Consider the following 27024-nt stretch of genomic DNA (forward strand, 5'->3'; position numbering starts at 1 on the left):
TGCCAGCGAACCGTTTTTCTTGACAGGTCTCTCATCACTTACAGCTCAAAGGCAAAGAAAAGTGAGCTCCCAAAGTGCCAGCCTACAGCACTCCCTGTCAGTTTGCAGTACCTCTACAGGGCAGCTGAGCAAGAGGATGAGGATAGAGCTGACACCACCTTATCTCTGAAGCCCGGCACTGATGAAAATTCCCAGTGTGCTCCATGGCAGAGTCTTGACTAAGGCATTGGAGTAGAAAAAAAGAGGACAGGACTTCAGCTATTAGCCAATTCTGATTTCGGCTGCAGCTGGCATGGTTCTGTGTTAAGAAGGATTCAGAGGCTCTAGCTAGGTACACTGAAAAGATGGCTAGAATCACTGGAACATAATAGGTGCAGAATATTCAGAAAATTCAACACCTATTTTGCATATACATCATGAGGTCTAAACTTGCCCTTATCCACATAAAGATGCTGAAGAAGACAGGTCAGGTAACTTGTAAGAGTTAGGTAATAATCTAGAGGCATAACCTGAGGCCTTAGATTATACATTTGTGCTGTAAGAACTAACTCTCTTAGTTCTCTCGAGATAAAGCATCAAATAAGCCGACTTCAGACATTGTAGTAACTCTGAGATTAGTGCTGTAACGCTAATCTTATGTGTGTGACAGACAGCTGTGTGTTAGTGCGTCTGCACTCACTTAAATCCCAAACCACTTTCTTCCATCATTTTAGCTTTTGGCTTGGTCAAAGACCAGCAGATATGCCAAGTGACTCATTCTTCAGTTAGAGTCAACCCTACCCAAAGTTTCATTTGCCTAGCCTGCTGGTGCTGCCTCAGGGAAAAAGTCCAGTCAATCAATAATGATGGAGAAGTCATAAGCAAAACACACAATTCATTTCAAGAAATACCTGTTTAGTGTTGAAGCACAGGAGACATTCTCCATGGGGATTGTGTGCTACACGCAAGAGATGGAGACTTTTGGACCAGAAGGTTTCCCTGAACTTCAGATATTATTGTGCCATATGGAATTTGTTCTTTCTGTGTACCTGTAACTGATGCTCTTTATTTCAGGGAGGTGGGAGAGGACAGAGCTTAGAGTGGACTTCATTCTTCTAGTCACCAGATTTGGCTGAAACCATCAATTTGGAACATTTTCAGAGGTTGGGACTAGGCTAAGAAACCTTATCAGTATGTTTTTTTTTTACTTTACTATTAAAAAGTTTGACCACTCAAGGTTAGTTTTACATTTAAAATATCCCTTGTAAGGAGATAGAGACCTAGGAAACATCTGGTGTTGAAGGTAAAGAATTTTAAGATCAAGTCAATAAAGTCACTACTTTCCAGCTAAACAAACTGAGGAATTGAAAAGGATAATAGCAATTAAACTGCTCTTGGTCTTCATTTGTACTCACCTTTGTAAAGAATTATCTGTTTGCCATGGAGTTACCTTCTTGAGAATGGTTTGCATATAATTGAAATTAAATCCACATTCTATCCTGAATTGAGAAATGCCAGTGTTGGAATGTGTTTACCAAAGTTCCTGTATTAAAATCTTAATCCTCTAATTCAGATGTTGATGTTACTTGGGTCTTGGGGAGGCAATTCAGGCCAGGAACGGACATAAGGGGTAGGAATGGCTAGATAGAAGAAGGTAGAATAGAGTATGCTCTCTCATGTGACGGCCTCATCAAATACTGGCACCTCATTGCACTTTGTAGTCTCTACAATTATGAAATGTATTTCTTTTCACCACAAATTACCCAGTCTTGGGTGTTCTGTTGTAACAGCAGGAAAAGCACGATGACAAGGGAGGTATGATTAAAGGACAAGATATTTAGGGACTGAAAGACGTTATAGAAGGAGCAGTGTTGATTTCTGCATGCTTTTAATTCCCCATGTCGAACAATGCAATCAAGATCAAGACATAGCTGTAAGGCAAGTCTGCCATGTAGCAGATAAGCCACCGATAAGGGCAATGCTTATATGTGTTTATGAAAACCAGATCCCAGGTTCTGTTTCCAGATCAGTCTTCCAGAAGCTTCATGGAAGGAAGCGAGAACAGACACTGTAGCATGATGATGGGTTCCCAGGAGTGAATGGCCCAGTGTCTGCTCAGAATGCTATGTGGCCCAGTCTGACCAATAGTGTTGTGGAGGTGAGCATGACTATGCAAATAAATCTCTATTTCATTTGATTTGAACTAGTTTAAAATTAAAAAAAGAACAGACCCCCAAATCACCAGAAGCTCAATTCAGTTACTAGGAAATGCGTGCGGAATAACTTACGCGCAAATCTGCCTTTCCTATCATAATTTTTAAGAAACAAAAACCAAAATAAAAGTGAAAATATATACTCAAATTGGGCTGGGCTATAAGAATTCAAAGAAAACATCAAATATCTAACATGAATAATTCAATATAAATATTTGCTATTAATTTTATAATTATACTAAAATGACATGTCAGACATGGTGGGTTCAGGAATATCTTACTGAAACTACCTGACCTGTTTCTTAAGGTGACTATGAGCAGCTTTAAACTCATATATAACTTGCATATACTTTGTATTGGAGAATACTGGCCCATAAAGATATCTGCTAACATAGTTTTTTTTTCTGAAATTATTAAAACGTTCATACCTAGTATGGCATACTAGGATGTTCAGAATATTAGGCACAGATAGCAGCTTGCTCAGGTTTGCTAAGCAAACCACGACAGATTTCCATCCCACTTGGCATTGCAAGCTTCCTGACGGTACTGATCTTTGATTTTATGTGCTGAATGGGAAATTTTGACAAGATCAATAGTTTTTATTTTTCTTCCTGGTAAGCTAACCTTTTCTCTTTCGTTTTTTATGAATGCATTTTCATTGTGGATGTTAGTTTATAAAACAGACGTGGAGATGCTCTGTGGGTGTGGGAGAGGAGGGTCCATCTGCCCCATGGGCTCTACAATAAGTAAACAGCTCTCAGCTCTCCCTAAAACTCTGTGGAATGTGCTTTGAAAACAATTTTATCAAATGATTTATAAGACTACTCTTCTGTGGGGCCTTGGTTGCTTCATCAGTGTGTGTGTGTGTGTGTGTGTGTGTGTGTGTGTGTGTGTGTGTGTTTCAGAACTCAGGTGATTCCCAAGCATAGGACAAATCCCTGCTCCATTGGTACAACTGCTCTGGTCACTGCAAGTCATTTCTGGGATACACAAGGTAAGGGAACAATGGGCAACACTGGGACCCTGAAGCTTCTCCCCAGCTCCCAGTAAAGCTCATTTTCTACACCACTTTAATCCAGTGATATAGACATGGCAGCAGCTATGCATCATACAATAATATAAGGGGGCTACCCAAAGGGGCACTTGGTGACAGTTCATGCTTAGTTTGCTTAGCTCGAAATGCTCTTCCTTGATGGTATTATTAGTCCTGCAACCAGCCATTTCAGAGTGCCATTTCACTTGATTTAAATTGTGATGGTTGCTTAATTCTGCCATCAGCAGGCTGACTCCAATCAGACAGACTGACAAACTGACAAACTGACAAACGCTTCTTCCCCATCTACTCACCTTCTTTCTATCTATGAATTCAGCACTTAATAAGCCAATGTATGAAGCCAGGAACTTACGAGTTTTTAGAAGGATAAACTAGGCAAGTTCTATAATATTTTATTGGCTCAATATTTTCATCTATGAAACAGGCATTAAAAATAGCCCAGGCTGGGATGGTGGCATACATCACTAATCCCAGTACTCAGAAGTCAAAGGTAGATGGATCTCTGTGAGGTCTAGGCCAGCCCTGGTATACAAAGAAAGAGAGACATTGTCTCTGCAGACCCTTCAAAGTCCAGTTAGGCCCCTGGAATGTAATTATTAATAGTAAGATTTTGCTAAATGAACATGTGTCAAACTCCTTGTTACTTTGTCTGTTTATTCCCTGCGTTAATGCAACTCTCAGTTCTCACCAGAGAAGTTTCTTTATGCAATGGACAGTAATTAATGCAGAAATTCACAGCTGATTAGAATGATGTGCATGTGTGTCAGTGGAACACGCATGTGCAAACAGCACATTTCCACATCTGAAATACTCCCCAGCCAATGCTCAAGGACATTGAAGAAGAGGGAGCAGGAAGCACTGTGAAAGCCCAGGATCAGAGAGGAGCAGAGTGAAAGTCTCTTGTAGACCTGCCAGGACCCCACTGTACTGGTCTCACAGTGGCTGTGGCTCCTGCACAAGACATTCAAAGGAGCAAGCCAGTCAGCAGTCTAGCATGGATGGGGAGAGGCTTATGAGCCCCAATACCTAACTGTTGAGCTACAGACGGTTGATGGCATTTCGGGTCAGAGAGTCAGTTTTCTTTAACGATGCACCCCCTAGTAGGTTGACCATGCTCCACACTCATGAGTATGTGTACAGCACAAGGTGGCTTCAGTGGATTATCATAAAAATGCAGACAGGATTGAAAGTTGGGAGGGATTAAAGAGGTCAGAAGTGATCTGGGAGGAGTTAGCATAAGAGGGGTGGGGTGAGTATGATCAAAATGCATTTTATGAAATTCTCAAAGAAGTAATAAAATATATTAAAATAGTGATACTGTGAGGATCCCATTATTTTTTCTTTTTCTGAAGCACATAATTGTACTGGGCACACAGTGACAATCGAAGGTTAGCAATCATCTTGTGATCAATTTTATTACAGTTGATGAGAAAAATGAAGAATTGTTTTTCAAATACTCAATACTTAGTTTCATGAATGAGGTTTAACATTTTCATATTCTTTTACGCTCCTACTGAATCACTTTGTGCTCTTCAAAAGATTAACTAATTTTTTTCAATACTCCATAGTCTATGAACAGCAGGAAGAAGCAGTGGAAAGCAGCGTTCTCTTTCAGAAATGAGCAGAACAGTCACCAGGCACAGCCTCCGCCCTAACACCAAAGGAACAATTGCAGCATGAATCCCACAACTCTATGGTCAACAACTCACTGAGCTCAGGAAGCAGAGTACCATTGCTGCCATTGGATCCAGGGCCTCATGTACACTAGGCAAGCCCTCTACCACTGAGCTGCAGTCCTAACCTCAAGACTTTGAATTTCAGCAGGGACTGATGGTATTGCAAACCTCATTCAGAAGTCAGCCTCCCTGCTAACACCCGTAAGGTTGATGGAGATGGAGATGCAGATGTTATAGTAGTTAGTATTCACACTCGAAAAAGAAAAAAGTTGATAAGGACTTTGTGCGTAAAAACTGTTTGCTATTACCCAAGAAAGGCATCTCCTTCTCCCCAGATACAGCTTGTTATCAAAGTGTGAGAGAGTTATGCAAAATATATTTTCTTGGGGGCAGGTAGGAGGTGCATAGCTTTCTGAAAGAGTTCCAGGATCTAAAAATAGGTTGTGAATTACACTTTTAGAATTTCTTGAAACAGTTTTTACTTCTTCCATAAAAGGCTGCTTTCTTCTCTCATTCTTGCCAACATGTGCCAGCACTCTCCCCCCACCCCACCCATGTAAAGTGATACTACCCGTACAACGAGGGGGCAAGAGGTAGACTGAGAATCACTCTAAGATGACTGTTCCTGAACATGGATCCACGAGAAACCAGCCTTCCTCAAACCTGTGCCTGTTCTGAAGTGGGTGCTGGAGTGAGAAGCTTCAGGAAGAGTTAACTCCCACAGAGACATGCACCTCTAATCAGGTGGGAGACTCAATGCATCTGACCACATGTAGCCTCAGGATCAGAGGCCAGCCTGCATGCCTAGAGAGGACGTCAGCTAAGGAACAGGTCACTGCTCTGCTTGATGGCCAGGTCCTCAGTGCACTGTCAGCCACGGTCAGGAAATCCTCACTGTCCCCCAGCATCAGCTTGTTTCTCCAATGGACAGAGCAGGAGATCTGTTCAATCCAGTGCCCTCTCCCAAGTCTCAGACAAGCAGAGCCTTCCTAGTTCCTTTGTTTCTTTATCAGTTTATCACAGATTCCCACTTTGGACACCGCAGTTTCCATTTTACCTCCACGTGAAGAGGCACAACACTCTTCAAGCAAAAGGGCAGCCTTTTAAAGGCTCTAATCGAGGCGTTCCCAATACCACTATTTTGCATGGTTTTCTTTATAAATTCAATGATGATGCTTTATCCTCTGCCCTATAAGAGATTCCAAGTATGCTACAGCACTTTTCCGACATAAGATCAGAACTCACATTCTTATAAAAAGCAATAGTCGTGAAGCCTCAAACATCGGAGACAAGAGAATAGATCTTAAGCAGAGATGGAAACTCAAGTTCAGCCCTGCTCTCTGCATCCAAGCTGAAGGCAACACCTTCCCTCTCATGCTTGCCAAGATCATAGCTCCTGTGGAATTCTGCATTGTGCCCGGGCTTCCTCTTGACATGTATATTTTTAAGTTTGCGGCTAGGAGGTCTGCAAGGGCAGTGACCTTTCCTCTCCCTGTGCTGATCCTCACTGCTCCTTCACAGTACTGCCCTCTTGCTTGTCTGTGACCACTGAACACAGCAAATTTCATCACTAGTATCAGAAAATTAAACCCCAAGGAGCGGAGTGATAGCAGAGCATTCCGGCTCTGATATAGAGCCGGTGCTTAAACGTAACTTTGCAACCCCCTGGGTTTCTGAGGTTGGAGAGATGTCACACAGAGCCCTTTCACACATGCTTTCTGGATGCTAAAATCTTTCTGTCCACATCTCAACTCATCTCTGAAATTGATTTGAAAAAGCACATTTCAGTTTGGATGTTGGTTCCTGAAAAGGGGCAAGGACATGACCGAGCCCGGCTGTACATTTCTGAAACTGAGAACAGCAGTACACAGGGAAGAGATGCTTCCTCCTGTGGCTAGGGTTCTGAAGAGTGGCAGATCATTCGAATGACATCTCTCTTCTCAATGCAAATGTCAGCTATACAACCTGGCAGCTTCAAGCCCTGTACCCACGCCATTTCCTCCTTTCACCACTTCCACAGGGTTAATTCTTACTAATGTGGTTTTAAACACATTTTCTTTGAAATGTGTCAATACCCAGGGAGACAGGACACAACTCCACTCCTCACACTAATCCTAACTCTATTGCTGACATCCAAATATAATTTACAATCAACTACAAATCCGACCAGAATCAAACAAAGCAAGAAGCGTTCTGAAATAGTCTCCCATATCATGAGAACCTTTGCATGGGTGTTCTTCCATGTGCTCCTTCCAATTCGGCTTCCTTGGCAGACAATAGAACAAAGCTACATTCTATCTCAGCCTGCTAATACCAGTGCACAGATGTGTAAGACAAAGATTTACTCACCAAGCTTCCGTAAGTCCATCGTCCCCAACGACATACACTGCTTCTAAGCTGCTGCCACAAATATGACTTAGAGTCGTGCCCCAGTAGGACAGTGTGCTGGAAGACCAGATGGCTCCCCAGTAAGCTTGTTCAAGAAACAGGTTTCCAGTTGAGCCATGTGAACAGAGACCCGCTGCACACCTTCGAATGGAATACGCTCCAAGTCCAGAAGAATAAGCATGTAGCTTTGCTTATGTTTATGGAGCTGAAGCCCAGGGGTGCTCCGATTGGCAGGAGTTGTGGAAAGATCAGCCAATCAAAGGGAGCTTCCATTTCAGGGAAACTCCTGCTCATTTATTTAGCATCTTCAGAGATCATCGGCTTTTCTGGGAAGAGCTTTTCTCTGATCTGATAGTATCACAAGGGAAAAGATCACTTGCAATTTAATTTCTTACAATCTTTGTCAAGACACAAATAGCTCCCTTTCTTAGTTCTCTTTGATACCTTTACTTTTTCCTATGAAAGACTGAAAAAAGAGAGGGAAAGAAGAGGAACAAGAAGGAGCGGGAGATAGTTCACATTCATCAGCCTCCACCTTGGTAGGAAGGAGGGTGGGGGGAGTGCCAGGGCTCAATAATTACTGATTCTGTTGCCATGGAAACAGACTGGCTGCAGCGAGTTGGATTCGTGTAGAACATCTGCTGCCAGACCCATAATCAACTACAATCTCATCTCTGCCCCCCTCTACTTTTATTTGATTGTAATGCATACTTCCACCTTCTCTCCACTACAGTTTCTAGACAGAAATGCTACGTAACTGCCTTGCTTTGTAAAATACAGCATGTGCGTAAGGGATGCTCACACACCCAGAAACACACACACACACACACACACACACACACACACACAGAGGGAGAGAGAGGAGCATTCATTCTAGCAGGGGTCCCACGAGAGGACCCACACTCTGATTCCAATTGGAGATGCAGACAAACCTAGACAGCCTCCACTTCCTAATTCAATTCCATAGTAACTTCTAACCTAGCAGACGGGTGGAGCATCTTTAAATCATTACATAATAACCCTGGAAAACCCCTAAGAAAAGTTTGTGCTGGTGCCTCTCACAAAGCATTGTCTTGGTCTCTAGCAAGTCTTTAAATATTGAGATGGCTGAATCAGGAGGATTTTTGTAAACACAATGTCTTTAGGTTAAGCTCTCTCCTGCATCAGCATTTCACCGAAGCACGTCAGACACGAGCGACCTTCCTTAATTTTCTCAGCACATTTTCATCTCTCCCATCTCTTCCCCTCCTCCTTGCTTTAAATTCTCCTGGTTGCACGCATGGCATGGTCAGAATTAATGTCGGATGGACGCTGTATGTGCTGCTGTCTGTCCTCTTAACAGCAGGGGCCGCCACTGAGCAATGAATGGCTGCATGAATGGAACTGTCAGGTTCCTTTAGAGGGGAATCCAAGACATCAATCAGTCTCTCACATACATGCCTACACATGCAGAAAATGACAATCATGAAAAAAAAAATCTATGCTCTGACATACATGCCTACATATATAAAAAATGACAATCATGGGGAAAAAAAGCTAAGGTCTAAGTGGCTCTGCTGTCTCTATCAGCATCACCATATCCTCAAGGCAAACTGTTCCACAAAGGTCTTTGCAAATATGATGCCTTTGTGGTAATTACACAAAGCATGCTGAGACTGAGATGACTCATTGCATGTCTCTGGCTCTGGCAGCAAGGTGACTTACATGCTTAGCACAACATCCTCTATTCCTAAAGAACAGTAGCACTGAGCTCCCTTTATTCTTAAAGTGAGAGTGACTACCAGCCCAAATCCCACAGCTTCCACTCCATGGTGTCCAGATCTGCCCTGTGATCACAGTACATTCGCTCCGTGAAGACTGTGGACCCTGATGTTCCACTTGGTCTCTTTATGTCACTGTGAACTTAGGAAGGAATCCTCACCAAGTAGGTCCACGAATGGCAATCTTTTCTACTGTTTTCAGATTTCTGGGTCTGTGGACAGTGCAGCTTTTCTGGTAATCAGCCTTGCTGATTCTTCCATTCTAGAGCCACTGGGACCACTCTTACCCTCTTACCTTGTTGAAAGTATCCAAATATCCAGCTTGCTTTCTGCAGAAACAGGTCATTCCACCCAGATCCTCCATCAGACAAAATTCTGTAATTTTCAGCAGCTGTTTACTATGTCAGAAGTTGAGGCTAGTGATACAACCAAGTGACACCGCTCTGCCCTCAGCTCTCAGTCTCAAGTAGAGCCTACTGAAATACTAAAGTGTACCTGTGGGTGCGCAGGAGAGATCTAAGCTATATGTGCAGTGAGCACAGAGAGTGGGTCTGACCTAGTGAGGCCAGGAAGCATCTTAGAAGCAGTGAGAGCTGAGCCAGTATACAAAGTACCAAAGAATCCAAGTTAATGAGCTGATGTAAAGAACCCACCCACACAAAGCTTGTGCTAGGAGCTTGGCATCTGGGAAAAGTTGGAGGAATGTACATGAGACTAGAGGCACTGAGGTCGAGGAGGACAGTATGAGGGGAGGTAAGTGGGGTTCTAGACACCAGGTGAAAGTCAGGTTTTATTCTGTAAGCAATGATAGTCTGGTATGGTATTCCATTAAATGACTTCTTGATCATCAACGCATCAACTTTGTAGATGACTGAGTTCAATGGTGTACCAACAGAATACCAACATGATTGAAATAATCTATTTCAGGATATTCTTAATTTGTTGGCTTGGTTGGATAAGCAGGATTAAGCTTATCACTCTGGGAAACATCTTAAGCATTTCACCTTGATTAACCAGGTGTAGTTTTTACTGAGAACCTAAAAAATAGCACTTTCCTTATTATGTAGATGGATGAACTGAGGTCTAAGAAGGTTAAATAATTTGACCACAGTTCCAAAAACATTAAGGGGTAGAACTGCTATTTGAACTAAAGAATTATGGTTTTAGTTTGTCTAGGTGTGCGCTATGTCAACTATCTGTATGAAAGACCTTATTAAAATGTAGATTTGGGGTTTCACTGCCTCTTCTAAATTAAGACTTTATGGAACAGGTTCCCAAGAACTCTAGAGGGTTCTTAGAAACAACTCAGCTTGATGATCACTACAGACATGCTTGTATAGAGAAAAAGATGAGCCCCACATTAGTTTTTAGCATATATCATGCAAAAGGGCATTATTTTTGAAAATTGCTGTGTCTCACTATTTCAGGCTATCTCCAAAGACCTATTCTAAAAAACAAACAAACAAACAACCCAAAGTCAACTTTATTTTAGGGATTGCAAATTCCTATTGTATCATATGACCTAAAGTTAGCTGAGGTGAGTATCCAGTATCCCATGGTGCTCAGTAGCTGCTCTAGTGAACAGGCTATGAAGAAGCATGGGAGCTTCTAGAGGCCTCTTTCAATTTTGGGGGCTGTGGACAGTGCAGCCCTTCTATTGATCAGCTTTGCTGACTCCTATTCTAAGGACACTGGCCTACTGTTACCCTCTTACCTTGTTGAAAACATGCAAATATCTTTTTTAATGCAGAAACATATTAACCCTAAATATAGAGTGGTTTTTAGACTAGTCAGTTAACATTTTCAACCCAAAACTAATTTTTAAGTCAAAATGTAAAGTTAGTCAGATACTATTTCTAAAGCTTCAGTTTTGTTGATTCACTCTTATTTATTTATTCAAAGGCTAGCAGGGTAAGGTTGTGGACTAACTTACCTACTCATGGATCTAGTTTAGAAAGACAACCAGTACTACTGATATTTCCAAAGGGGTCCTTCTAAGACATAGTCCCCTAGGACACTTCCATGGCTTCCTGTAGAGTCCTGTCCTATAGCACTGTTCCTTAGATCACAGGTTGGCTTCTCTCTTAAGGCACCTTGCTCTTCATCATCCTCTCGAAGTTGTGGGATGAGAAAGGCACATGTAATCTTTTAGATCTGCTGCTCCACATCAGAATTAGAGTCCCTGGCTATCTTCATCAGCCAGAGGATGTCTCTTTCCACTTGAGCCACACCCTGAGCCTGTGTTCTTAGCTCCATCTTGCGTAAGCATTGCCAGTACCCTACTCCCACATATGCTCAGGCCAAAACCATGACTTGTATACTGTATACTGTATACTGTATACTTGTATACAAGTAATCTGACATACTTAATACTTTTTATAATGTTTTTAAACTTTAAAAAGTAAACATGTTCTGTTAGGTGGCAAACTGTTCTTTTTTTTTTTTTACCCCCCCTCAAAACTACAACAACTGCTACAGAATTCTTTCTAAAGTAACATTCAAATTTACAAAAAAAAAAAAAAAAAAAAAAACCCTGATACTTGTTACATTAAGCATTAAAAGATGGAAAATGACAATTCTCGCCATCACAAAGAAGTAAGAGTAATAATAGTCAACTCATCTGTTTTCAAGCTCTCTGTCCCAAGTATGTTGCTTCTCCACCTTCAGAGTCTACTTCATCCAGACACATGTGAATCACTACAATGAATGTGATGGTGATGGCCTCACAGTTCAAAACACAGTTCTGCTGCATGGCTCTTTCTTTGGGTGGCTAGTTCCCCCTACACAGTCTTGAGGAAAAGTTGAGCTTTAATGAAATTCCAAACGAATAGTGTGTATTTCAAGTTCGTTTTCAATCACATCTTTGTCTTCTTAAGACACCCTACTATACATGCATATGCATCATACACACACACACACACACACACACACACACACACACACACACACTTACTTCACTTCTAAAACAGAACCAAGCTGACTAAAGCCTGGGATAAACCATGTTTATAAAGCTAGGTGGTCAGAATGGAAACTGACCAAATAGTTATTACTGGCTTGGTTTCACTTGGTTATCTTGTTCCAGAGACATGGGTGATACAGTTGGCTAGTCATTTTGATTGAGTATACAATCTTCTCTGTTTACTTTATATAATATATTTTAAATACAAAACATACAACATTTTTAAGTAAACACATCAGAATAGCTTTATATCAAGGGAACAAGATCAGAACTGTCCATAGAACTGTTCTATACGTGGATAGCTGCTTGGCTTCTCACTTACATGGAAAAACAATCATAAACAAAACATATAAAACCTGATACTCTGTTGCTGTGTCTTTAGGTCCCAAGCCAGAAAGCTCTTTGTGACAGGGCTAGATGCCTGTAGGCACTCAGAACTATCAGCAAATAAATGTGCATGTTTTTCACAAGCTAATATCAGAGTCTCCATTTACAAATGGAGATCGTGATGTTCAGTATACTTAAGTACCTTATTTTCAGCCAATATCTAATGAGAGGGGACTGTCATGACAAACACTCAAAAATGTATCTGAGGAGAGCATCCCAGGACCTCAGTACCCCAGAGCAAGCCACTAGAGCAGGACCACTCTCACAGCATCTAAGGCCAAGTTATGCAAAATGACGCTTTAACCTGGTGATATCTCCTCAGACTTTGCTATGATATTTCTCTGAAGAATGCCTAAAGTGTATGGAAATTCTACAAATACTGTGAAAACAAAAACATATCCACAAAATGCAAACCCATTTTACAACCTGCACAGCCCTTCATTCCTTTTCCAAAATGACAGGCTGCTTTCATTCACAGGGTTAGGGTCTAGTTAGGGGACACTTGGAGCATGGCAGACTTGACAAAATAGAATAGGCTTACCTGAGGACCATGGGAAAGAGGAAGGGACAGCCTGCCTCATGTGACACATTTCTAACAATCCAGAGTGTCTTAGAAAGGAAAGCTGGGAAAATTCAGATCTCAGCATCTTGCCAATTCAAGTTTTCTAAATATGCTAGGGAAATGTGTCCCAGAATTGAATGCTGGAGAGAATCATGCCAAAAGGAGGAAATGAAAATGCTCACATTCTCAGTTCAATGTTGCCAAGTGTGTCCCTGGCAATATGGTGACAAAAGCCTACTGGGTCAACAGGAAGATACTCCATCAATAGTGCAAAAAGCAAGCAGGTTTTGTGCCATTGTGAAAAAGGGACCTTGGGGCTCTCACTACACACCAGTGTCCAGGCCTTTGTTGGAGTCCACTTCTCCTTACCCTGAAACATACCAATTTCCCATGGAAGCAATTCCATCTTTTGAGGAAGAAAACACTAGTTTTTGATATTCTCATTCTGAAGACTACTCTCATCCAAAATGTTAGAGATTAAATCTTGGCTTACTCTCTCATAAAATGCTTAAGCACTAGAGACTATCTCTTCCTCTGCTTTGCTACTTCAGATTGACAGATACATCAGCATATCCACTGGCCAGATGCCTGTGCATCCTGATCTCCTGTCCCTGCATCAGAGCATGGTAAGCTAGGCATGAGGGAAAGGTGAAGAGTTCTGAGAAAAAGGAACCAGAAGCTGGAGCCGGTAAGAGGACTTCCTCTCCAGCCAGTAGGTAAAGACTACTAGTGTAGCACGCAGAAGAGAGTTAGGCAGCTACAATCAGGGTGGTCATGTAGCAGGTGTAGAAGCAGGCGGGTTTGCATCAGATCCAACAGGTCTGCCCAAAGTAAGGTATAGAAAAACAGTAGGAGGGGGCACTTACAAATCTAAAGTGCCTTATAAAAATCAGTTACTTTTATGTTAACCTTCTGTAATGAAAGTGGTGTTATTAGAAGCTGGAAATATCACAACTCTGTGTGTGAAGTTGCATTGAGTAGCGGCAACTGTAGACTGCATAAACACAATATCAACAGTGTGCTTGCACATAGTGAAGTGCTGCTGCCTTCACTGGAACGAGCTGCTTAACATGACTCTATGGTTTCAAACAGTTCCCCATTTTACTTTCAGTTAAAGGCACCTGTGCATCATGACAAACACTGTAGACTCGTTACCCCTGACTCTCACAGGGAACGGGCTCTATGATCTCAATTGTACAGGAATTAAATTCAGACACGACATAATCTGATTTTATTATATTGCTACTCGATTGCGTATGTAAGTTTCTAACTTCAGAAAGTAGTTATTAAGTTGCTGATACAAATAAAAAATTGACCCCATGGGTGATAAGTAATCTGCTAATATGCAATGCAAAAGTGCCCCCTGCCTCTATCAAGTCATCCCAGGGAGAATAAGAAGCATGGGTTCCAAATCGCTCGTCTACAGTTCTACCAGCACACCAACAGGCATGAGAATTATGGAGCGAATGGTTCAAATAATCACCAATGTCGAATCATGGATAAATGTTCTTGCTTGTGCTGTTGTGGAATCTATTTTATACTAGACATCTTGGCTCTTCAGAAAATACACTAAAAAAATACATTTCAACAAAAATTCAGTTTGAAGTAAGGTGTCTTTACTAAACTAAATATTTGGAAAGCACCATTCACGTGCTCTCATGTGTTGCCATGCGCTTCTTTCAAGCCTTCACGGTTGGTGTCTGGAAGTTAATAACGTTCAACTTATTGAATTTTTCCTCTTGTATTCCATTATATTTCATCCTTCTCCAACTCCTTGCAGACTTTGCTTTTCCCCATTGTGCTCTAAGTCATAAGCCAAAGCTCCTCTAAAAGCAGTTCTTTTTTTTTGTAACTTTGGGTGATTTCTGTACAGTGTTTAGGCTACAGATGTGTCCATGCATTTTACTATGTGTCCATTTTAGATGTGTCCATGCACCCACCCAGTATGACCCCAGGAACTCCTTACAGCTAAATGTATTATCTAAACCCCAGGAATACCTCTAAGTACCTGGCAGACAATGCTCCAGGCACAGTACACAGGCTTTGGGGTACTCTGTTCTTCTCTCCAGCATCATGGACATTTAGGAGATGAAGACCTCTAAAAGCATTTTGGTGACTTCTCCCTTCCACTGCTACACTCCAGCCTGAGTAGGAGAAGCGGCTTGTGGGATGGACTCCTGACCATCCCCTACAGCAGACACCTTGATCTGCTAAAAGAAACTCTCAACCTCTGAGCTATCGCTCTAGCCACCCCTCCCCAAGAGTTTGGAACATGGAGAGATCATGTCATAAACCCGTGTTTTTGAAAGATCCTTCTGGAGCCCAGGGACAAAACAGTTTATGGATGGTCCACGTCCAGATTCAGTAAACAATAAAAGGCACACACAGTCTGTAGAAGACATAGAAACTGCTGCAGAGTCCCAGCACCAGATGGCAGATGTCCCTCTGTCCAATACTAGCAGGATGGTAGGATTAAGGGACCTACTAAGAAGAAGTTAGACCGTCAGATCAACCCACATTTTGAAGTGAAAAAGGTGGGTCGACCACCAAGGAGCTCTAAGAGTTAGTTATAAAGCACTAAAAGCCAGCTGAGAGGAGAATAAAACAAGACTCATTTACACTCTTCCTGTTTGGAGGGTCTGTAGACCAGCCATGCAAATGAAGTTCAGGAGACTTCAATTTGTCTTATGTTAAAGACAAGGGATTTTTTGAGTGGACAGGACATCATACAAAAATACAGTAAAAACAAAAGGGTTGGATTAGGTAATGTTTATGCTAAAGAGGTCAGAGGGACAAAGGCACTACTTGCCAAAGATCCCAGAATCACATAGGTGGGACTGGAATGCTTTAGAGCAATGGATGTGTTGTGGATAGTCCCGACCTTGTATTTTGATGTTAATTCCCCTTTCCGGTGAAGGGCTGCAGAGGAGAAGTGAATCTTTACACAGGTGAATTCTAGTGAACCTTCTGCCCATCTTAATTTGTAAAATAAAGGCTGGAGCCAGTGATTGGGCAGAAGAAGTGGGGGGGGGGGTGTAGAGAAAGAAAGGTTGGTGGGAAGAGAGCAGAGAGAGGAAGGAGCAGGAGAGAAGAGAGAAGATGACAGAGGACAATGAAGGACGACTGGGAAGCAGGAGGCAGAAGGACAAACATAGGGTCTGGAAAACCCTCAGGTAATAATGATCTCATAGCTGGGGAACAGAGTAGTAAAGTGATGAATCTGCTCAATCTAGGCTTGCAGATTATATTCATAATTACTGAGTTGTGTTTTCTTTGACCGGTCCTATTTGGTTTGGGGGATTACAGCAACAGGGATGGGACTAGCTCTGGGGAGAGATCTCCTGACCCACAATCAGAAGATGATTGCTACTCTAGACAAGCATCTACAGCAGGTGACATGGACCACCACAGCAAGAGGAAGAGGCAGCAGAGGCAGCATTCTCTCTTAGAGGATTTGTCATCACAGGGGCAGAGGGGACTGAATACAAAGCATTAGAAAATATTGTGTAAGGATTGGGATGACTTGTCTACATATTTTAGAGGAACAGATGAGATCAGAGTAGAGGAGATGCAAATAAGGTGATGTAAGTTTTATGATTTGCCATGTCTATCTTTTTCACTAGAACTTTATTCCAATCTTACATTTATAATAACTGTATAGCTCCCATACCATTTTTGACTTAGAAATATCATGGGTCTGAGAACATTGTCCTCTGGGCATAGGGTGGCCCTCCAGAGCTCTCAGCATCATTGATTAGTTGCATTTCACTGATAGGCCATTGGGTATATTAAGCTTCTGTAATGGAGCTGGGGGAGGATCCACAAGGCCCTGCCTCCTTTTGTCGCTATCTATGTAGTTAACAGTTTCTGGGAGTAACATCCCTTTCTTTGGTGGTTCACACAAAAATTGGTCATATTTCTGCAGGCACTTCTCACCTATTTTCCCGTAAGAAGCCCCAATTAAACTCTTTACCAAGCTTGATTTGTGTAGAATCATCTCTTTGGTTTGATGTTGGTGCCCTACCTTGGGTAAGCAGACATCTATTTATGATGTGCACTTATGAAAAGCTAAGCAACAGCATAGCATACCTTTTCTGACTAAAGAGTTCTCTCAGTGTTAAACACACATGACTGACATTGAAAGTCAAGCTCCTATTTTTTTGTGTAGTTGTAGTGTTGCTTATCTTTCATTTTTCTAAAATTCATACTAATAACTGAAGAAACAATAAATACTTCTTGTCCTGCACGTAACTTTTTTCAATGAATGTTGGTCTCAGCATGTGTATGTGTAATCTGGATCCTTTTTAGAATATATGCACTTAGTAAACCACCATGAGATAGTCTTCTCAAAGAAAGACAAGTGTCCAAAGGGGCCAAAGTGCTACAAAGAAGCAATGCCTGAAATTTGGAACTGTTCAACAGAAGTCTCTCTGCATTTGACAAAACTGGTAGATTTTGTGACTTAAGAGATCTTCAAGAGCCAACAATATATTTTATAACCAAACTTCCCCTCCTTTGCTGGATATCAAATGGAGTTTTCAGTAGATTAATAACTGAAAAGGAAAGAAGGTGGATGAAGGTATAGCCCTTTGAGGACGCTTGACTTGGAGTGATGCAAGTGTAAGTGGAGGCTTCATTGCATTCATATGGGATTGAGAGGAAGATACTGATGATGTAATGATTAAAACTGATAGCTGGCAGAGCAGCATCCCAGAGCTGGCCAAGAGGGGTAGAATTCAAAGCACAGAAGAGCTGGCTGTGTGGAGTCTAGGAACCTGGGAGCTGGGTGGTCAGTGTAAATGATAGACAAATATGAAGAGACCTAGGCTAGAACCATGCTTTCCTATGCCTCCTCTGAGACCCTTACATTTCCAGAAGGCAGTGTTTGACATGCTGGATGAGCCAGAGAGAATGGCTAATTCTTCATTTCAAAACGGCTAGATATTGGCCTTTTGGGTGGTTCCGTCTCAATTGACTCATTTAACACTCACAACTATTCTATTAAGGTTTATATTTGACAGATAAAGAAACAAATTTAAGACAGTTAATCACCCAAAAAGGAAACACTGGAGCTAGAACTGAACCCCATTTCATGGGCTCAGAGTCAGTCTGGCTGGACTTTATGGCAATTTCTTTAATCAGTTAAGTCATTACAGAACAGGACACATGAAAGAGGAAAGAATACTGTGGAAAACTCAGGGTGGGAATCATTGGTCAGTTCTGCAGCGTAGCCACCTCTGCTCTTATGTGACACAAAATTACAAAGTTGAACCACTTCACAGTCCTGTATTCTGGAATCATATGTACAAGTAATATTACACAGCCTGGGTAGGCTGGTATTTTCTCTCACATTTTAAAATGTATTTAGAGGTGTGTGTGTGTGTGTGTGTGTGTGTGTGTGTGTGTGTGTAAAACAATAATTAATGTAAAAGGAGGCCATGAATTTAAAAGAGAGCTAGGAGATATATATGGGAGAGTTTGAAGGGAGGACAGGAATGGGGAAGATGCTGTAATTATAATCTCAAAAGTAAAAGAAATAGCTTTTAAACTGTCAAGTATAAGATCACTTTATAGGGTTCTTTCTAATCCTCTGTTTGGGAAATCTTCAAATTTCTCTTGGATCCTCAGTAAGAGGATAGGAGAGAGAGAAGACAAAGGCTGAGCATATGACAGCATTAGGTCTCTTGCATCAGTTGACTCTGCTGTGAAGTGACTTATAATCTGAAAATTCTAGTGACTACAACATTGTGGCGAACTCCATCCTCTAAACCCAGGTATCTTACTCACAGTCTTTTTCTGGTACATGCACAAGTAAACTTCTATTTATCTGAAAAACTTAGAAAACAACCATACCTCTCTAGTATCTATTCAACTAAGGCTCAGGGACAAACAACCTGACTACACAGTGACCACAATTAAACAAGCCACACAGTCTTTCTGCCACTCCTGAGGTCATTGGCAGGTCAGTGTCCATTAGGAACAGATTTTCCATCATGATAAATTACGTACACAGGAATGGCACACCTGGGAGATGCATAGCTTTTGTGTCCTTCTGCTATAAAGACACATTGCAGCCAGGAAGCCTTCAGACAGAATTCCATGCTCTGTGATTCACAAAATGGAAATCTGGCATTCTATGCCAATGACATTTCCTTCTGTGGCAATTCAAGCAGCAAAAAGCCATATGCCACCTACTTCAGATCTAACCATGTCACACCAATGTGTATATGAACTAGAAATACAGAATATGGGGACCAGAGTCCACCCAAGGAAACTGCCACCTCTAGTTCTGCCTAGACACAAACTGCATGCAGAGGGGTCTCCTGTATTATGCTACTCATGGGATAATGCAATGTCCCCCTAAAGAAAACCTTGGAGGTAAAGGTAACTCATAGTGGTCTCTCTCTCTCTCTCTCTCTCTCTCTCTCTCTCTCTCTCTCTGTATGATCAGTTTAACATGCTCCTGTTAGTTAAATGGGAAGCCTGACCCTCACGCTCACATTCCTAGGTCTGCTTGGGTAGCACACATAACCTCGAAGGGATGGACAGCCAGAAGCTGCATTTGTCCTCTGCCCTGGAACATCTCTTGACAGCCATCTTGGGAAAGGATAAATGCTGTTATTGACATTATTTCCCCTCAATGGCCCGAAAACATGACAAATGCGAGACTAGAGGGCTCCCTGAATGGTCAGGGTGTGTGGGTTAAGCATGACTGACAGTGATATAATGAATGAGTGGGGCTGGGAAACGAGAACACAGTTCCAACTGTGCTACTTGGAACAGAGAAACTGAGTCTATCTTGCAGTGGGTCAAATTCTCTGAAGGTTTCATCACTTTGCATAATCTATACTGGGAGAAAAAATGATTACTACTGTGACTTTAATTAAGTAGCAAGTGACAAAGTTATTTTATAAGTTTCTTAAAGTATTGATATCTTAAAGTATTGACATTTTGAAGGGTAGATTTAGCAGGAGTTCCACTCAAAGCTTATTGCCATCTCAGGCATGGTGTGCTACTTTCTTTGCTGGCTGGCTTGGTTTTATTTTTGATGACGTGTCCAGGTTGGTTTCAGACTTGCTGGCTTTAGACTCTTGATCTTGCCTTAGTCTGAGGATTGCGCTGAGTTAGCAGCAGCTATCCATAGTACACAGTTCCCAAGTTCTCTGCTCATTTTATATCTATGCACATTCACAGTGCTGGGATTATGGCATGTACGACTATGTCTAAATAAGACAATTCTTCAGTCAGCATAACTGCAGCAGAATCAGTACCTCTAGCCTCTGGGAGCTGAGCTACACTATCCATTCTATATTGAAATGATGTAAATCAATTCAACTTTTGCCAGAAGGACCATTTAAGTGATGAATTAGATATTTCTGTCCATTCATTTAAGATTTGGCCCAAATTAATTGAGCCGATACTTACAAAGCATCTAGAGAATACTGAGATATGAAGGTTCTGCATCCAGTAATACAGAGACTTAATTTGGAAAGTTAGATTTATAATTAAAAGCCACTGTAGAGCTAGAAGGTATTTTCCAATAGAATATTCGAATTCCACATTGTGGAGGCAGAGGTGCAAAGCTTTGTACTGAATTGAAAGGGAGAGAGATGGTAACTCACACTGAGGTGGCACTTGTGCAAAATCCTAAAGGATAAGTAGGCTCTCAACAGGCAGATGGGAGAAGACGTTTCTGGCAGAGAGAATGAGGATGAGCTAACGCTGAGAGATGAAAGTGTTGCAGCATGTACCAAAAAACGGTGGGCATTCAGGATGTGCTGGCAGCCTAGGAAAGGTGGAGAGTGAGAACGAGGTAGAGTCAGGAAAAGTATGTTGCCATGAAACTTTCAGAGCCAGGTAACAGGAAGCCTCATGAAGATTAGAAGCAGGAATAATATGATCAGATTTGTGTTTGAAAACAAGGAGATTTCAAGACAGAAGTTAAGTAATCGTTCAGTCGGTGTCTTAGTTATTGTCATATAGATGCTGCGTAACAAGCAGTCACAAAAGATTTTTATACTCCCAGGTCTATAGGTGAGCTGAGATGGCTATTTGTTTATACATCTCAAATTGTGTAGAAATATGACTATAGAAAACTGCACCCATATGTCTTAGTCTGGGACTTGCCCTGAGTTAGCACCAGCTACCCATAGGGCACAGCTCTTAAGTACTCTGCTCATTTCACATCTATTCACATCACATTGGTGCAAGAAAGCCATCTGACCAAGCCAAGGGGAATATGGCAAAGATCTGTAGGTACAACTGCTGTCTCGAAGCAAGCACAGTGTGACTAGGCATCAAGGTGACCGCATCAGGGATGAGGAATCAGTGAAATTGTGAATCAATGAAATAATGAAAGGATACAGGGTTATCCAGTGCTTATATGACTCTGGCTAGAGATTAGTTTCAAATAGAGGCCAGTCTATAGTCTTCAGAGAGAATGTTATTAGCTTGCTTGTCCTAAAAGAGCTGAAAGTGTTCTGTCATTTTCATATTCTGGTGCCCAAACTGATGTAGACAGAAAAATTTATGGAAAGAATGGCTTACATTGAAAATGTGCTTAGTCAATCGCCTTATTGGCCAAGATGTAGACACAGATATGGCTGTGCTATTTGCATAATGGTCATGAGATAATTTTAAATTCCTTTCAAATTCCAGGTACAGTGCAAGACTCGTATGAATACAGACAATTCACAGTTCTACCCTGAGATAACTGAAGAATTGATAGTTCACTGCCAGATGTTGTAGAGAATAGTATCCACAGCGACAGAGCAGGGAGGTAGGAGCCCCAGGGACATCTGAGTGAGTTGTTGGTAAGCAACAGTCGCGGGCTTCATAACCTCTCTGAAGAAGATGTTGGCTCAACTGGGGAAATAAGTGGTCTGACTGTGTCTGTAATCATTCCTTCCATCTAGATTCACATAGGACCACTTCCTTCTAACTTTACAGCCAGCAAAGCACTTACAGGCAACAAAAGAACCAGAAGGCAGAGGGAGAATAAACAAACAAACAAACAAACAAACAGGAGCCAAGAGCTCTCAAAATCAAGTTTCAGTGTTTGCTTTTCTCACTTTAACACTTCCACAAAGGGGCTAAAGAAACTATTGAAACTAAAGAAACTAAATTTAGCCCTCCCCTTTGGCCTGCTCCTGCCTCTCAACCTCTGTTCCTGGTTTTGGCCTATTGACCCAAAGGTTTCTGTCTATGACTGGTCACAGGAGGCAGGCTGGTGTGTGGGCTGAGGGAGACTGGTCAAAAATTATTTATTTTATGGGTATGGATACTTAGCTGGAGTGTATGCCTGGTTCATCATGTGTGCATCTGGTACCCATGAAGGCCAGACAGAACATTAGCTTCCCTAGGGCTGGACTAGAGTAGTAGAAAGTTGTGAGCCACCACAGGGGTTGTGCGAATCAAAACTCTCCAGGCCGAGATCAGGCATCACTGCTGATGGCGTCTACAGATCTCACTTGGGGTTTTCTAACTGCTCACAGCCCTTGCTTTGGATCCTTTGCAAATGACTTCTGGTCACTATCTTCAATTCTCTGTGGTAACTTAATGACAATTGGCTCCCATAGGTTCCTGTATTTGAATACTTGGGGTCTTCAGTTAGTGGTGCTGTTTGGAAAGGGTATGAAACCTTTGGAAACACAGGTGGTATTTCCAATAATGCTGGTGGAAGACTATCACTGGGGGTGGGGGGGAGATTTTGAGGGCTTATAGCTTCATCTCACTTCTAGTTTGAGATGGTTAATCTTGGTTTCCAATTTGACTACATAGAGACTCAACTAAAACCCAAACACGTAGGCATACCTGTGAGGTACTTTCTTGATTAGATCATTTAAGGTGAGAAGACCCAAACTAAAGTTGGACCACACTTTCTGATAGCAACCCACATGAAAGGACATGGGAGGAAGAAGCTTTTGCTTTCTGCCTGTTTGACCTCACTTTCAATATCAGGTTCATCTATCCTGTTCCGGAACCATTCCTTCACTGCTGTTAGAACATACTCCGTCAGGAGTCCAATGTAGACTGAAGAACAACAGCTCTCTCAGACCTCCCTGGGACTCCAGCACGGGACTGGGATTGCTGAGACATCTAGTCTCAGTGGATGGAACAACTACCAGATCTGTGGATTTTCTGTCAGGAGACAGTTATTGTTGGACTAGCTGGACCCCAGCCTGTATGTAAGTCAGTCTTATAAATCACAGGCATGCATGCATACATGCATACACACACACACGCATACATGCACACACACACACATGCACACATGCATGCATATAGTCATATACTCTACTACTTCTTCTCCTTTTGAGAACCCTGACAGACACTTTGTTTTTTATTCTCGCTGCTCTCTCTGTACAGATAAAGATGGAAGCGCTCAGTTCCTTGCTCCGGCTGACATGCCTTCCCCACCCTCTGTTATGGATACCTAGCCCTCTGAAGCATTAAGGAAAATTGTTTGATTATGACACTTTATCAGAGCAGGAGTATAATAACTAGATTCAGACTCCTTATCTCACTTTATGTCCCCTCTTTGACCTCAGTACTATACCCATTACACCTGGCCCTTTCAGGTGACAACAGGGATATAGCCATGACCTTCTCTGCTGCACTCCATACAATTGCATTTTTAATTTCCCACTAAACATAGTTTACTTTGCAATTACAAGATAAATATTTTTTGGTCAATGAGGACTTATTATTTATGAGAGATCAGCGCCTAATGGTACCTTTCCTAGCTAAGCAACTCTGATTCCTGTCTGCCCTTTAATTTAAAATGCTTTCATCTCATTATGCCTTACTTAAAATGCAGGTGATTTCCTGTTAATTGAACATATACTAATAAAATGGTTTCTCTGCCATTATCAAATCTCTCTTATATTCCACACTGGAGTCTGGAATTCAGGTCACAGGAACTTGTTAACCATTCAGACAGAGTCCCCAAAGCACACTTAATAGAAGGGAAAGAAGCTTCAGAAGTGGATGAATAGAGCAATCAGCTCGGTGAGTAGTGACTATTCTCCTGCTAAGGGATGGTCTGCGACTGAACCAAGGGACTGATGGATCGTGAGCAGAACCTGCTAATTGTTTCCTTCTCACCGTTGCCAAATGTGGACACTGCAAAGACAGTTATGCAGGCTTGAGAAAACCTTTAGAAGTGAGAACTCTATGCTGGTTTTGATTTACAAAGGGATACCCCCTGAAAATATTAGCATGGTCAGGCTTATCTGGGACTATTTGTGGAACTCATTAATTTTATACTATACATGTTCAGTGGTAGACAATGTTAAGAAGGCAAAACACAATAGCCATGACTTCAGCAGACTATGGTTACAGCTAGCCTTTCAAACAAATGTTAAACAATTTAACCATTTTTACTGCAATTATATGAACAGAAGCAAAAACACGATTTCTTGGAGGACTCTGGGTCTCTCTGCATTCCAATGTAAGTGTGAAAGCAGTTGTGTGCAGGAGGTGCAGAACAGCTGGGAAAGGTCATCTTCAGGTTCTTCATGAATGAGGCATGCTCCCTGTGAGGCTAGAACCACGGTGTTCTTTTCAGAAATGTCCCTGTCCAAGTGAAAAGCTTGTCTACTTTTCCTGGAAATGTGTGTAGTTAAAAACCCCATGGCATATGATCTCCCCCCTGGTACCATTCCCTGGTACCAGCTCCATCCAGAAACGAGATACTCAGTTCATCTACCTGGCACCAGGAAAGCACAGAGCCATCATGAGTTGTAGGCAAGGTTCTTGCTCTTATTCCACAGACGAGAAACCTGAAACTCAAGATGCTGAGTCCTTTCCACATAGTTATTCAGGTACAAGAAAGGAAGAGCTGGGCTTTTTAGTCATCACTGTGACCAGACTGAGCCAGGAAAAGGAAATTTTCAATATCAGGAGCCTTAAAAGAAAGCCCCTTCCCTTAGGAATGTGTTTCCACTGTGGTCAAATTCCCTTTGTGACCAAGCCAAATTTGAGTGGTTCTCTATACCAGGCAGAAAAAAAAATATTATTGATATTTGAAACTCTACCTTGTGTACCAATACATAAGACATGGTATTTTTCTAATAACAATTTCAAGAGAAAAGATGATTAGGGAAGGGACATTATCTAAAAAGTCTAGCAGGGGTGTAACCAAAAGAGGTTACAAAACACAGCTCCACACTGGCGTCGCCTGCCTGACTCAGGCGGCCTCATGTCAGCTGCTACCAACACTTTCTTTTATATGAAGGCAATATCTTACAGTCTATTTCAACAAATGCTTTGTATCAAACCAAAGTTAGCAAAGTCATTCTTGGTCTTTCTGCTGTCCTAAGATGGTGTAATTGTGACTGACGAGAACAACCTAATAAAAAGTGGCCAAGACCATGAACAAAGCCCAACACTACCTCAAATTAGCAGCTGACAAATACAAGCGCAGGAATCCACTTGCCACTATTCACTGGAACACATTAAAGGAAAATATACATCTCTTCATTACAATGCATTTGGTTCTAGAGGATGTCTGTCTATACTGCAAACCTACAAACCTATTGTGGCAGACGAGAAGGCTTTTGAATAAATATTTGTTAATAACCTGGACAGATAAAATAATACATAATCTCATTGCATGACACAGGGTTTCTTTAAACGACATCTCCTCTACTTAAATATTCATGTTTCAATTAAAATGTACACCTATTTTATTAGCCACACCAGGTTCAGTTCAGATCAATAACAGCAGCACTAGATGGAATTCTAATGAAGATAAACAACTCTGAGTCCTCTCAGCTCCCCCTGGGCACTGACACACAAAGCTTCCTTTCATTACTTGCTGCAAGATATTTTACAGTCACCTGCCTCATGCAAATGAGGTTCATGTTTATTCATGATGAGAGTTACAGACTACCTTTCATTCCATAGGCTGGCTCAGTGAACCTAAAGAGTGAGCTGAGCAGGGCTAGGAGGAGGACTTCTGAATATACAATTGTTTTTTGCAAAGCACACACTGAAAGTCAGAAGCCAAAAGCAATGTGAAAAGTAAGCCTTCCCCTTTGAGCCCAGGCATTTGCTGGCTTTAACATTTTAAACACCATCCCATTTTATGCCACACCAAAATCAATTTTTCTGTGGCTCCTCTTCAGGGGATTTCTAAGAATGTTTCCTTCTGGTCCATTCTCCAATTCTTCTTCATTGGAATTTTCTCCCGTTAACACAGATGATGCTCACAGCCTGGCCATGGGGCAGCTGCTTTTCTGTACCTGGGTTGTTCCACTGGGGTCTCTGATATTTTAGGCATCCACGACTTTTCATCTGTGAGCCTAAGATTCCAAACCCTAGCAAAGTATACCTAGCTTATTTTGCTGTTGGATAAAATTCCGAAATAGTTATATTACTTATTTCACAGTAAGATCTCCTTTAAAATTGTCACTTCCATTTCTTTACATTGAAACATGCATAGTTGTGTCATCTCTGTTTATAATGTTGATTTTGATAGTGCTATCAAGACCATATAAAAACAGATAGTTGATGGTCCTTAGAATGGCTTGACTACCACTAAATGAGTCTGATCAAGTCAATTTTTGGAGAGGCCTTAGTTCTCACCAACTGTTAAAGATTCATGAGACCTGCTGGTTTTCTATTAGACTGCTATCATGATGTGCCAATGTGGGAAAACAAGTCATTTCATAAAGCTACTTGAAAACAAATTGCTGAAATCAGCATAAGTTTAATTTTGCCACTATTAGGTTAGTTGTTCCATTCAGAACTTGGTGTAAGGTTTATGAAGATCTTCACTATTCACTATCATTTTTAACATGATGTACTTAAAATGAACTTCAAAAAGCTGTTTACCCATGTTGGTAGATGAGATTTACCTTATGATTTCTTTTCTAAAAGCCATGTAACAGGTGCATATAAATTCACTTCTTCAGCGTATGTTTATACTTATGACTCCAGTTACTATAACATCATCAATAAGAGAAGATGAGATAGCATTTCCGGTTTTATCTTTTGTTAATTTTCAGGCATGGAATTTTTGAGTACAACAAACGCTCACAG

The 27024-nt window shown here is 41.5% G+C and overlaps 1 protein-coding gene across 6 annotated transcripts in view; it reads right to left on the bottom strand.

Moving 5' to 3' along the window:
• The window catches only part of Elmo1 (engulfment and cell motility 1), a 506925-nt gene that overhangs the window by 117849 nt on the left and 362052 nt on the right, over positions 1–27024 (bottom strand). Inside the window, exon 1 of one of the 6 annotated variants that reach the window (XM_034510334.2) lies at positions 7272–7626. The exons of the other annotated variants lie outside the window; for them this stretch is intronic. The gene's annotated coding sequence lies outside the window, so the exon portion shown is untranslated. Of the gene's footprint in view, positions 1–7271; positions 7627–27024 lie in introns of those variants that run through there. 6 annotated transcript variants of the gene reach the window in all.

Source organism: Arvicanthis niloticus, chromosome 8 (genome assembly GCF_011762505.2).
Source record: "Arvicanthis niloticus isolate mArvNil1 chromosome 8, mArvNil1.pat.X, whole genome shotgun sequence".
NCBI lineage: Eukaryota > Metazoa > Chordata > Mammalia > Rodentia > Muridae > Arvicanthis > Arvicanthis niloticus.